Source organism: Panthera leo, chromosome B2, assembly GCF_018350215.1.
Source record: "Panthera leo isolate Ple1 chromosome B2, P.leo_Ple1_pat1.1, whole genome shotgun sequence".
NCBI lineage: Eukaryota > Metazoa > Chordata > Mammalia > Carnivora > Felidae > Panthera > Panthera leo.
Window position 1 is genome coordinate 34,486,553 of NC_056683.1, and position 12,777 is coordinate 34,499,329.

Genomic DNA, 12,777 nt, shown 5'->3' on the forward strand with positions numbered 1-12,777 from the left:
GTGTGAGCTTTTCTTTTTTTTTTTTTTTTATGTTTATTTTATTTTTGAGGGGGAGTGGTGAGGGGCAGAGAGAGAGGAGACACAGAATCCAAAGCAGGCTCCAGGTTCTGAGCTGTGAGCACAGAGCCCGACGTGGGGCTTGAACCCACGAACCGCGAGATCATGACCTGAGCAGAAGTCAGTGCTTAACTGACCGAGCCATCCGGGCGCCCCTCCAGTGTGAGCTTCTGAAGCCACCTGGGAGGAGAGCTCCCTGGACGAGATAGTCCAGGGCCTAGCTCCAGGGAGGTTTCTGGAAAACTCCTATTATTGAGGCCAGAGGCTGTGGCCTGAGTACCCATCGCCAGCAGGACACTGTTGTACTGCAAAACTTCTTGATTCGTTCAGTTAGGAGAATGTGCTTCATGTAGAAGTCATTAAGCAATTAAGTAAGGAAGTAACCTTAAGTCCAATTTTGCAATGAAGAAAATATATAAACACCACCACCTTTTGAGTGTCGTTTGACGGTGGGCACAAAGACGATGTAAAACCACAGGGCCAACCTGGCCCCTTGGCAAAGAACAGTGGCTCTCAATTCTTTATCAGATCCAACATGCTTTTGCATAACTAATGTCTTGAGACATTCTTTTGATGATCCTGAAGTGAAATTCATAGACAACGCGCACACACACACACACACACACGATTTCAAAGCAGATAGAACGATCTAATATAAATGATGGATACAGAAAAAAAGATACACTTCAACATGCTAATGCTCAAGCATAACCACATAAGAGACATACTGAAGCAGGGGCACCTGGGTGGCTCAGTCAGTGAAGCTTCTGACTTAGGCTCATGTCACGATCTCACGGCTCATGAGTTCAAGCCCCCGCGTCGGGCTCTGGGCTGACAGCTCAGGGCCTGGAGCCTGCTTCGGATTCTGTGTCTCCCTCTCTCTCGAACCCTCCCCTGCTCACGCTCTGTCTCTCTCTCTCCAAAAATAAAATTTTTAAAAAGAAAATAAATATATAAATAAATAAGTAAATAAAAGACATACGGAAGCAGTTAGGTACTTGCTCCTAAACCTAGAATCGTGTTGAATGTGACCACTGTGTCGTGTTGTCTTGGCAACTCAAATGCCATGATGGACTGCTGTCGGTCATGTGACTTTCTGAAATTGGGGGACAACTGTTGGTAAAATTTCAAATGAAACAAGTATAATCTTTTTTCATATACTCAGTTGTGATCCTGGAAATTTTAAGTACATACACAAAAAACCACCAAACAGAAAAACCAACGAGCCTGTGTTTTACACATAAAGTCAAGTTACAGCCTAGGCTCAGATAACCATAAATAGGTTTTTCCACCCCTGTGAATGTCCGGCAGGATGTATTTTGTCATATGAAGCAATTCCCGTTGAGAATCTCACCCTGCAGGATGCCTCCTGTGCGCTACGTATCAGAAAGCTCTGGTCGTTGCAACAACCAAAAATGCAACGGCTTCCAAAGGTCACCCTTTGAGAACGGCTGACATAGAAATGACTCAAGGGCTGTAGAGCCTTAAGCAGCGAAACCTCCATGTCGATGATCTGACTTCCTCTTCTCCCCTGTCGGTTCCCCGCCTTCCCTGCTAAAAAGCAGTTACTGACCCCTCCTGCATGCTAAGCAATTGATATCCTTACTTGTATAGTCTCTACAAGTACTGTCTCAGAGCCTCATCCCGAGTCACGTGACTGCTGACGCTGGATTCAAAAATCAAAAATCGCCATTGAAGGACTCCCAGCTCCACAGTTGTGCAGCATTGACATTAGACACGCCCCTCCTGGTTTCCGAAAGAAAATCAAAACTGTATTCCTTCTGCATAGTTTCCCTAAGGACTTGCTGGCTGAAAAGAGGAGAGGAGTGAAAAGGACACCAGTGTCCACGGCAGCCACAGCCGGGCACTTGGTGCCTCACCTCACTCAGGGCACCGTGGGCGTCTCCCAGGCCCCAGTCCCCTCTCCCTTGCCTTCTTGCTCACCTGGGATGGAAAGGTACCTCCAGCCCTCGGGAGAGAAGTGGGTCTGAGGACGAGCTGCATGCAGCTACCTGTGCCCCCCTTCAGTGCTTCTGTCCCCAGCTGTCACTTCTCCCTCCCTTGCTAAGGCGGTACTCTTCGTAGAATGCCACCATGTAGAATGCCACCATGTGTTTTAAGCCTTGTCTCCTCTGGTCTTTGTGCATGGCGTTCCCTCTGTGCAGAACCCCCTGCCTCGTTCTTCACTCCTCCAGGCTGGCTATCCATACCACTCCCTCCGCAAACCTTCCCTGGCCATCCCCCAGCTTGGATTAGCGGTCCCTTCCGGGTGCCGCTTGTGCGGGTCTGCATTGATCTGTGGTGGCCCTGGCCATGTTTTGTCACGGCCTGATGTTTGTATCACCCGCTCGAGAGCAAAAACCTGCAAAGGTCAAGGACACAGGCTCTGGAAACAGTCTGCGTGGGTCCGAGGCCCAGCCCCTCTATCTCCAAGTGGTACGATCTTGAGTAAATTACTTCATCTTTCGGAACCTACCTCAGAGGGTTGTGGTGAGGATAAAATGAGTTAAGGCACGTTAAATGCTCAATGGCATACATTAAACGCTCAATAAATGTTAGTTCGGGGCTGTACGTCCTCAAGGGCGCAAGCCATCTTATTTGCGACTGTGTCCCATCACCTAGCATGGTGCCTGACACACAACAGGCGGCCGATCTTTACTGACTGCGTCACTGAATGACTATCATCTTTTAATCGCTTGCAAATCATCTTGTCCTCTGCTTCCCGTTTGTATAATCAACAGTCTTTCCGAGCAAAGACCATCAAAAGAAAGATACTAAATATGCACAGATCACCTGCCCTAAGAAACGGTGCGGTGTGGAAGTTTCCAGCTCAGGAACGGCCAAGTTTCAGGATAAATGGACTCTGATTCTCTTGGCTGCATCTTGCTGTATGACTCGAGTCGGAGGCACCGCAGTTTAATGAATTGGAACAAGAATCAAAAGATGATTGAAGGTGGCTGATGGCCATGATCCAGATACTTCCTACTGTTTCCCCATCCATCTGCCACCTTCAAATGAAAATATCAGGGAGAAAGAAGGGGAAGTTGGAAGTCATCGTGGTATCTCGCACCCTCGTTCAATTTCACAGACATCTTTTGGGTCAGGCACTGGGAACACGAGAAAGACTAAAAGTCAGAGTCGTGCCCTCTTGGAGCTGACATACTAATGGGGAAGAAGACAGTCGCGGGCGACGACAGTACCACTCCCCTGGCACCCCAAGAACAGCACGTCTGAGGGCTCATTGCTGGTGGCCGTTTCTGGGCCGGGTGCACCTCTTGCTCCCCCTCCCGGGCGCGCGGCCGACGCTGTGCGACTTTCTCATGGGAGTCCTAGGCCTGTGTGTCCCCGACCTCGTTAGCGGGCTCCACCCGGCGGGCAGGGCTGCCAATGCAGTCATCTGTTTCCGGCTGTGAGGTGTAAAGCCAGCATCCGCTGCCGCGACACGAAGACCCGTTTCCCCTCGGCCATGGCTGGGATATGACACAGGCCATGGGCCCCGTACCGAAAACCCACACCCGCAGCTCCGTCCAGTGCCAGAGGCAGTGACTACCTGGTAATGACTGCTGACAGATGCTTGCGGCGAGGCGTGTTCCCATCTGGAGGCTGTTCTGCCGCGGACGAGTCCCACCCGCTCCCCAGTTAGGAAACACCCCAGCGCGCACGCGCGGGGCCTCCCCCCAGCCTCCAGTCACGTGACCCCTCCAGCTGTTTCTGTAACTTGCACCAAGCACACCAGTCGCACACACGACTTTTTCTAACTACCACTATTCTTTTGTGACCACGAAACCTGTTTCCCTGTTGACCATTTTTTGTTTTTTTTCCGTTTATTTTTTTTATTTATGAGGGTGGGGGAGTGTGTGAGCACGAGAGGGACAGAGAGAGAGGGAGAGAGAATCCCAGGCAGGCTCCGTGCTGGCACGAGGAGCCCGACGCGGGGCTTGGTCCCACGAACCGTGTGAGATCATGACCTGAGCCGAAATCAGCAGTCAGACGCTTAACCGCCTGAGCCGCCCAGGTGCCCCTGTTGACAAAATTTTAAATGCAGCTACCTGGCGTCCATTATCCCACTTCCCAGAAATAAGAGCTGTTGACAGGGTGGTTTAACTTCTAGAAGATTTTCTAAATCTGTAAAAACACATTCTACGGAGGTGACACATGTCAGTCAGTCATCTGTGTCAGTAAATGGTGTCGAGACAACTGGACAGTTACTTTCCTCCATTAGCTGTAATCACTTCCAGACAAACCAAAGATCTGAACGGAGAAGGGCTTTCGAAGCATGTCACAAACCCCAGAAATCATAAAGGAAAAGGCTAATGCATTCGACTACACCAAGGCTGTGAGTAAAACTTGCACTGGTTGGAAGAAGTTTGGCAGGACTTAGCAAGGGTAGAAGCTGCATATATACCTTATAACTCCGCATCCGCTTCTAGGTCATTGTTCTGGAGAAACTTCCCCACTGGGCTCAAGGAAATGAATACTGGGGCCTCTTCACTCAGCATTATGTGTAATAGAAAAAAACAGACAAACGGGGCGGGGGGGCGCCTGGCTGGCTCCGTCGGTGGAACGTGCGACTCTTGATCTCGGGGTTGTGAGTTCGAGCCCCACGTTGGGTGTAGAGATTGCTTAAAATAAGCGGCGGTATGTTCCTACGACAAAATCCTACACAGCGGTGAGAGCAAATGTACTAGAAGGACTCTCTGCCTCCTCCCAGGTTTTGTCTGTCTGACGTGGGGCAGGGTCCGGAGGCATTTTTGGTTGTCGCAACTTGGGGGTGAGGGGTGAGCTGCTGGCATCTAGTGGGTAGATGCCAGGGCTCTGCTATGATGCGCTGGACAGCGCCCCCATTCCCCCCCACCCCCCGCCAAAAAAAAGAATTACCAGGCCCCAAGTGTCGCTGGTGCCGAGGTTGAGAAATCTCGAGCTAGTCTGAATCAACATGGGCAGACCTCGCCACCAATCTTGAGTGAAAAGGGAAGTTGCAGCGTGATCCAGTTTGATATTTTTACAGATACATATATAGCACAAGTAAAAAATCACATATGGGAATAATGCACACCCACTCTGCAAATCTGGAACAATCCGTCCAGGCCCTTTTTTCCTTTTTTTCTCACGATGCTGGAAAGTTCTCTTTATTGCTACAGATGATAAACAACACTGATAAGTATGTGCCCCCTTGTCCGTTTTATGTCGACTAAATTGACAGCTACGGAATCCCCAGGATAAAGGAGGCTCACGTTTTCACCCCTTACATCTAAGGGGTTGTTCAACGTTCTCCTAAAAGCTTGTACCAATTTACATTCCCACCTGCAGGTGACAGTGTGTTCTCATTTCCTGTTTTGCTCTGCCTCCTTCACGAGGGTATGAGTTTCTTGAGGACAGAGGCTGTGACATTTGTCCGTGTATCTTCACCGTCCTGATAGGCGCTCGGTAAAATTCAGTGGAATGGATTAAGGCTTTACGACACATTGCTCAGTAGGTTCGGAGGACAGAGAGAAATAAAACACTCATAGCCTCAAGACAGGCAGTTTAGTCTGGTTTGAATGTCAACTGACAGTTCAAGTTCTCACGGCCTGCTGTGTCCTACAGGAGTCAGAGGAGGAGAACGCACTTGGGTAGGAGCGGCCAGGCAAAGCCAGCCCCAGGAAGTGCTACTGAGCCAGGCCTTGAGGCACGAGGGTCCCTCCCCACCCTTGGAGAAGCAGAAGATGGGCATTCCAGAAAGATTGGCATTCCAGGAAGGCAACAGCTCAGGCAAGGGTATGGTGCCAGGGATGAGTAAGGCACGTCGTCTGCGCCCCGACGCCGTGGAGGATCCAATTAGCCAGAAAGGCAGGGCCCGGATGACGGCAAGCTTTGTCCAACAGGCTAAGGAGTATTAACTTTTTCCCCCGGAGGCAAGAGGGAGCTACCAGGGGTGGGGAGTGTCGCGGAGGAAAGGCTGCTGTAACCAGGAGGACCAACCACAGCTGGGCTGCCGGTCACACCTGCGCTGGGCCGCTGGCCCGCTGGTGCACAGTCTGCTCGGCGGGCGACCGAAGCCAGATCCCGCCCTGGGCGAGGGAGGGCGGCCTCACCGAAGTGCGAGGGTCCCGGGAGGGCCTGGGAGGCACAGGCCAGGGAGCAGCGCAGTCCCTGGGCCCAGCGGCCCAGCTGGGGGTTCGTGCCGCGCATCCCACCTACCCCTGTTGCCGCATCTTTGCCGACAGCGCTGGGGCCCGCTGGTTGTGGCTCTCGACAGCTGACGTCGAGCACCTCTTCTCGACTCCATGTTCGGCGACATCAGGTCGGTGGCTTGAATTTGGCCGTGATGGAAGGATTATGCCACAAATCAGTAAGCGCTAGGCACTGGGGCTCCCCCCTCCTCCCCTCCTCCCACCTCCACCCCGTGCCAGTTTTCTAGCACACCACTGGCCGTTTCCTTCTAGAAACAAGGGAGATTCAGGGATTAGATAGGGAGGATAGGAAAGGAGATTCTTGTTTAGGGAAGCCAAACGGAACCTTTAGGAAGATAAGTGCGTGGCCAAACAACGGAGACGCCATCTGGGATTGTAAATTCAGATTCCTAAAAGGCAAAGGCTGGGCCTTCAGGGGCGCTGTCCAGTGCAGTTCAGCACAGTGGTTACCAGCGCGGACGGTTGAGACGGCCCCAGACTTGACTCTTGGCTCTGTTCCTTACCAGCTGTGTGACCTTGGGTGAGTCACTTTGCCTCTCTGTGCCTCATGTTTTTCATATACAAAATGGAGGTTATTATTAACCCATCTCTTAAGGTTCTTAAGGGGACCGAATGAGTTACATATGGATAAAGCTCTTGGAACAGTTTTTGGCAAGTAATTCGCGCTCTATCAATATTTGTTAAGTACAAAAAATAGAAAGCTGAAGTACCCAAAGAAGCAGAACTGGAACCAGAGCCCAAACTTCTGTCATGGCGGGTAGTCCTACTCGTCTTATCTGGCTTTCTTTGACCCTGACAAGGGTTGTGGGTTTCCTGGAGATGATTCATGTGTCCTAGTGTTGGATGTTTACACAGAAGGGGTGGAGCAGGCGGGCCCAGTGGCCTCTGCCCTGGAAGGGCAGGTTGTCGAGATGGCCTCCAGGGCACACAGACTCCTCTGCCCAAAGCAGGGCACACAGGGACCCAGGCAGGACGGTGACCCCATTACCCCAGTTTGGCAGATCGTCGAGCTGGGACTGCCCCAGGCCCGAAGGTAAGTTCGGCCAACCTGTCAGTTGCAAACAAAGAAGACAGAGTTGCACAGTCGTAATAGCAGCTTCTGCTGAAAACCCCCACTACGTACCCGCCATTCAGCCAGCGACTGTATGCAGGGCACTATTCTAGGACCTTGGGATTCAGCAATGGGCAAAATCATCAAAACCCCTATTCCCTAACCCTGATGTTCCAGCGGAGGCAGGCGGATAATAAACGAGTGAATTGAGAGCTATAGAAGGTCTTCAAGGAAAATGAGGCCGGGAAAGCAGGTGGGGCATGGCTTGCAATGGGGTCAAGGAGGACACTCAGAGGAGGGGACATGTGAGCAGTCCTGAAGGATGAGAGGGAGCAAACAGGAAACCAGAGTCTCATCAAATCCTCCTGCATGTCCTGGCTAAGTGGGCGTTGCTCTCCAATCTTACCGATGAGGAAGCTCAGAGACATGCATTCACCCACTCAAGGTCAAACAGCCTGTAAGTGTTGACCCAGGATTCAAACCCTTGGTCTGCCTCCTGGTCCTTGTCGACCTCTCCACTGGCTCCCAGGAGTATACCCAAAGACACTGTGGTCATCACAAAGCCTGGGTGTGTGCGGTGCGGGGAAGCCAGGGTCACGGGGGTAGGAAGGGTATACAGTGGGGTACGGAGGCAAGCAGGTCTAGAGTTCACTCTTGAACACCCCCTGGAAGAGGTGAGCTTAGAGCTGAACTTTCAAGATCAGGAAGGAAGGGCAATTCCAAAGGGTAGAGGGTCTGGCTTCCCGACAGGGTCAGTGGGAGCAGTGAAGACCGTAGGGGGTGGGGGGACTGCTTTACAATGGAAGTTTGGTGCAGATTGTTGGTGACAGAAGAGGTCCCCAAGGTCAGGTTGTGTACCCTGGTTCTTAATCAAAAGCCTTTTACCACCACATGTAGGAGCTGGAGGGTCACACAAGCATAGAGCCCCTAGGCCTTGCCTCAGAGAGCAGTGAAATTCACAGTGTAGACCCAAAATCCCTTCAGGATAGAGCATGTCCAACCAAACAGAGACCACACGTTCCAGACACTTCATGGGGGACCTGATTTCAAGCAGGGTCCCTCTTCTGTTGCTTCCTCACTTCCACCTTTTGGGTCTTCAAACCACGTTCCGGTCATTGCCTCTTGAACCCGCAAGAGATGAAAATCTTTGGTTCGTTCATTCACTAGGTGTTTACTGAGCACTTACTGTGGAGTAGGCACAGGGCCAGGGGCTCAGCAGTGACCAAGATACTGCCGACCCAAGGACTCATTTGTCTGGTGGTGGAGGCAGACATTTCAATGGAGGACAGTGCAGATTAATTGAGATTACGATGAGCACCACAAAGGACAACGCAGATCAAATGGAGAAGTGTCCTCGGCATCCCTGGAGTGTCTCACCAGGCTGGCCCCAGGCCACATCTTCACAGGATTGGGTCAAGGGTGCAGGCTGGATAAAGAGAGACAGGTGTTGGGGTCGAGTGGAGAGGTGTATGGTGTAAGGAGGGGAAGTTCACCTTCCGGGTCCCAAGAAGGCCAGCTGGGAGGTGCCACTCCAGCAGAGCTGTCCCTAACCCCGCACTCCACCAGGGGGTGCTAAAACTGAGGGCAGGGAGGGGACCACGGCAGAGCAAAGGTGGCTGGGAAAAAGGCTCATTCAGTTGAGGGGCACCAGTGAGAAGGGGGAACCGATGTCCTGTTCTTGAGATGGATGTTCTGCTCAGGCCCTGAGTGGGCCCAGCCCCCCAGAAGAGGAAGAGGTGCTGGGGAAGATGGCCCAGTACCCAGATGGGGCCAGTGGGCTGCTCCCAGGTGTTGTGAGCTGGTCTCACCCACCTTCAGGGACGCTGAGGGAAGGGCGTGGCCAGGGTAGCGCCAGATGGGGGAGCACAGGGGAAAAGTTTCAAAGGCAGGCGGGAGATGTGCACAGCTCACTCCTCCGTACATTCAGGTGTTGCTCACCTATCGCCTCCTCAGACGGACCTTCCCTGACTCCCTGCCCGAAAGAGCACCACCGTCCTTCTTTGTATCCTTACTCGGCAGTATTTTCTTCACAGTGCTTACCGCTATCTGACATTACATTTGCTTGAATCCCATGAAATGGTCAAATATCAGCAGTTTCATGTGGTTCAACCTAAGGCTAGAATTTGTTCATTGGTTTTCCCTCTGCTTCCCCCCTAGAATGTCAGCTCCACGCCACGGAGCGGGGGGGGGGGGGGGGGGGGGGCTCTTTATATGTTACTTTTTGGCCACGTGCCCAGAACCTGGATCTGGCAGGCAGTAAACATTGAGTGGATGGGCCATTGTGTCCTGGGGCTGGGTTAAAAAGAAGAGGGAGGGGGCGGGGACCAAGAAACAGACTCTCAACTACAGAGAACAAATTGATGGTTTCCAGAGGGCAGGTGGGTGGGGGGATGGGTGAAACAGGTGATGGGGGTTAAGGAGGCCACTTGTGCTGAGCCCTGGGTGTTGTATGGAACTGCTGAATCACTATATTTTACACCTAAAACTAGTAGTACAACGTATGTTAACTAACTGGAATTTAAATACAAACATTAAAAGATAATCAAAGGCGGAGCCTGGGTGGCTCAGTTAAGGGTCCGACTTCTGCTCAGGTCATTATCTCATGGTTAATGAGTTCAAGCCCCGAGTTGGGCTCTCTGCTGTCAGCTCTGTCTCCCTCTCTCTCTGCCTCTCCCTCCCTCTCTCTCTCTCTCAAAAATAAATGAACACTTAAAAGTAATAAAAGCATGATAAGGGAGTAGGATGGGAGCAGAAGCCACCTAGGGAGTGGCTTCTGGGGCAGGGGGTGGGGGCTGGGGTGGAGCAGTGTGGGTCTGGCAACGGGAGGCAAAGCTGGATGACACTGGGGAAGGAGCCTCTGGAGGGCCACCTACCATGTGCCAGCCACTGAATTAGACACTTCTCCCAGCATCTCTTTTAGTCCTCGTGACGTCCCGTGAGGTGGGTCTTGTTACCAGCCCCGTTTTACAGATGAGGAAACTGAGGCTCAGAGAGGCTAACTTGTCCAAGGCTAGCTAAGCTAACAAGCCTCAGGGCAGCCCCCAAGCGTGGCCTTCCCTCTGCAATTCCCTACTTTGTCTCCATTTTGATTGTTTCGTGGAGTTTTGGAAGTCCCTAAGGAGCAGGGGAATCTCCCAAAGCTGGAACCAGAGCTCTGGGGGCCCCTTGCTGTTTCATCCCGGCAGGAGCCCCAGGCCCATCATGGTTTCTCATTTCGTAGAGGTCTCCTGGCCAGCTGTGGTGAGGGTTTGAGTCATCGGCCCTGTGTTTGGGACAGAGGGGGCTCTAGTATTTGAGTGGCCGTGTGCCTGAGGCAAGATGGAGTCAGGGTGGCCAGGATAGGGGACACGGGCAGCCAGCCTCAATGTCCCATGAGGCTTTGTCTCCATTCTAAGAAACCGGTCACCAATCCCCCCAAAACCCACGCCCCTGCCCTCCGGAGGCTCACAGCGTCACCGGGAGACCACACTACAGCGACAGTCACTGCACAGGTGCTTGTCTGGTGTTGGGCCGCCTAGTTGGTGGTGAAACATGCAGACTCTGGAGCAGGACAACAGGTTTGAAGACCCCATCCACCACCTTCTTGGTCTTGTGGGACTCTGGCCAAGAGGTGCCCCGGTCTCTCCATCTGTCCTAGGGGGAACGATAGCATCCTGACAAAGCAAAGCAGCCGTGACATCCGGGAGCTGCCTGGCCCAGCCAGGGCCTGGTGTGGCTCCCGCTGAACACGGACAGGGCCATCCGCCACCGTGAGGGACCGAGACAAACACAAGAGCACTCCGGAATCACGTCTGAAAACAGACAAAACGTGAATAGCGTCCAGGCCACAAAAACGACCAAACATCCCCCGGGGAAGCTAATCCGAGTAAAGACGACTTCTCTACCGGTGACCAAGTTCTCTCCTCTTTCTAGCTGGCCCTCCTCCGAGGTAAGATGTAAGATCCCCAATCACAGAGTCACCTCCACTTCCCGACAGCCTCTAATCCAGATCAAAGTCCTGCTTCCCGAAACCCTCCACCAATCGCCCAACACAAACCCAAACATTATAGCGAGTCCTTTCCAGCACCCTGCTACCAAGACACCCCGTGGTTCCCCTGGTGTATGTTCCTCGCTGTGACGAGTAACAGACCTGGCTTGTTCACTCCCAGGTATGTTTCGAGTGATCTCTGGCTGGAGGCGCCGACGGTCCCCACCTGGTCGGGCACGTGGGATGATACACTCCCAGGACTCTTCAGATATGTTTGCCCTGCTTTCCTTTCACTTCTGCTTTACAAGGAGGGCACTGAGACCCAGACAGGGGCGGTGGCTCTGCCCAGGGCCACACAGCTGGTAGTGCAGAGTCAGGGTGGAAAGCCAGGTCACGTTCCAAAGTTGTTTTCCTAACGCCCTTGCCTCGGCCTCGAGAAGGCAGAAACTAACATGACAACACAGGGCCAAGCATCTGGGAGGAGAAGAGCAGGGGGGTCTTGGGGCTGAAAGAGAAGAGAGCCCTGGGGCGGCAGGAGGGAGCACCCAGGACGTCCTCAGTCACCCCCTGTGACTGCTCTCCCACGTGTGACTTCCCAGACTGGATCTTCCAAGGCATTTCTGTCCGAGGCCGCCCGGCTGCTGAGTAAACACAGGCCCAGCTGGGGCCCGAGGGGGCAGGGGTCAGTGTCATCAGTCTGAGGCCTGAGTCACTTCCTGACCATTGCTTCAGAGGCACCCAGAGCCACAGCCTGAGTGGCCAGCTCACGCCCTCATGGGGTTGTGCCCACCTGGGCAGGAGCCCCGGTGTTCCTCACCTTTCTGGGCTCACCTCTGCCACGCTCAGGTGATGACACAGACGGGAGAGTCAGAAGCCTTGTCCCCACCCTGGGGAACTGGATCCTCAACCCAGAAGGAAATCTCAGTCCCCCGGACAATTCTGTCTTGCCTGCGCCCAGTCCTGAACTCTGGCTTCCAGGACGTCACCCCAGCCTCAGAGTCAGGGTGCCTTCCCCTGGCAGCCCTCCCAGGCACACAGCCCCTTCCCTTTTCCTCCCACAGGGTCTCAGGGCCAGAGCAGAGGATGGGGCAGGGAGGGTGGGGAATATGTCGGACACCCTAGTACGGGATGTGCGGAGGAAGACGTGGTTTGATCAGTCGACATGTCCTCACGATGTGAGTGAGGGGGATGATTTGGAATGCAGACCATCTCCTTTAAGAAGCAAGGCCTCTCAACCCCGAGACGCTGCATAGACTTGGAGCTGAGAACATAGCCTCTAGAACCAGAGCTCACTTCTTTCTTTTCTTTTTTTTTTTTAACTTTTTATTGATTCATTTTGAGAGACACAGCTCAAGCCAGGGAGGGGCAGAGAGAGGAAGAATCCCAAGCAGGATCTCTTCTGTCAGCACAGAGCCTGATGTGGGGCCCGAAGCCACGAACTCGTGAGATCATGACCTGACCGGAAATCAAGAAGGGGCCACTTGACCAGGTGCCCCTGTGCTCACTTCTTCAACCCAGCTCTGCCCCTT

General features: G+C 53.0%; 2 long non-coding RNA genes across 3 annotated transcripts; both read right to left on the minus strand.

Moving 5' to 3' along the window:
- Positions 1-1,273: 1,273 nt before the first annotated feature.
- Positions 1,274-3,708, minus strand: LOC122218997. The gene is made up of 2 exons (XR_006202209.1): positions 2,851-3,708; positions 1,274-1,866 (listed from the first exon to the last, which is right to left on the minus strand). It is a non-coding gene; the product is annotated as an uncharacterized LOC122218997 (long non-coding RNA).
- Positions 3,709-4,384: 676 nt separating this feature from the next.
- Positions 4,385-11,499, minus strand: LOC122219825. 2 transcript variants are annotated; one of them, XR_006202565.1, is made up of 3 exons: positions 10,730-11,034; positions 6,941-8,707; positions 4,385-6,348 (listed from the first exon to the last, which is right to left on the minus strand). It is a non-coding gene; the product is annotated as an uncharacterized LOC122219825 (long non-coding RNA). The 2 variants fall into 2 exon arrangements; XR_006202566.1 differs by lacking the exon at positions 4,385-6,348 and adding an exon at positions 11,411-11,499 and having other exon boundaries at positions 7,257-8,707; positions 10,730-11,072.
- Between the last annotated feature and the right edge of the window lie 1,278 nt (positions 11,500-12,777).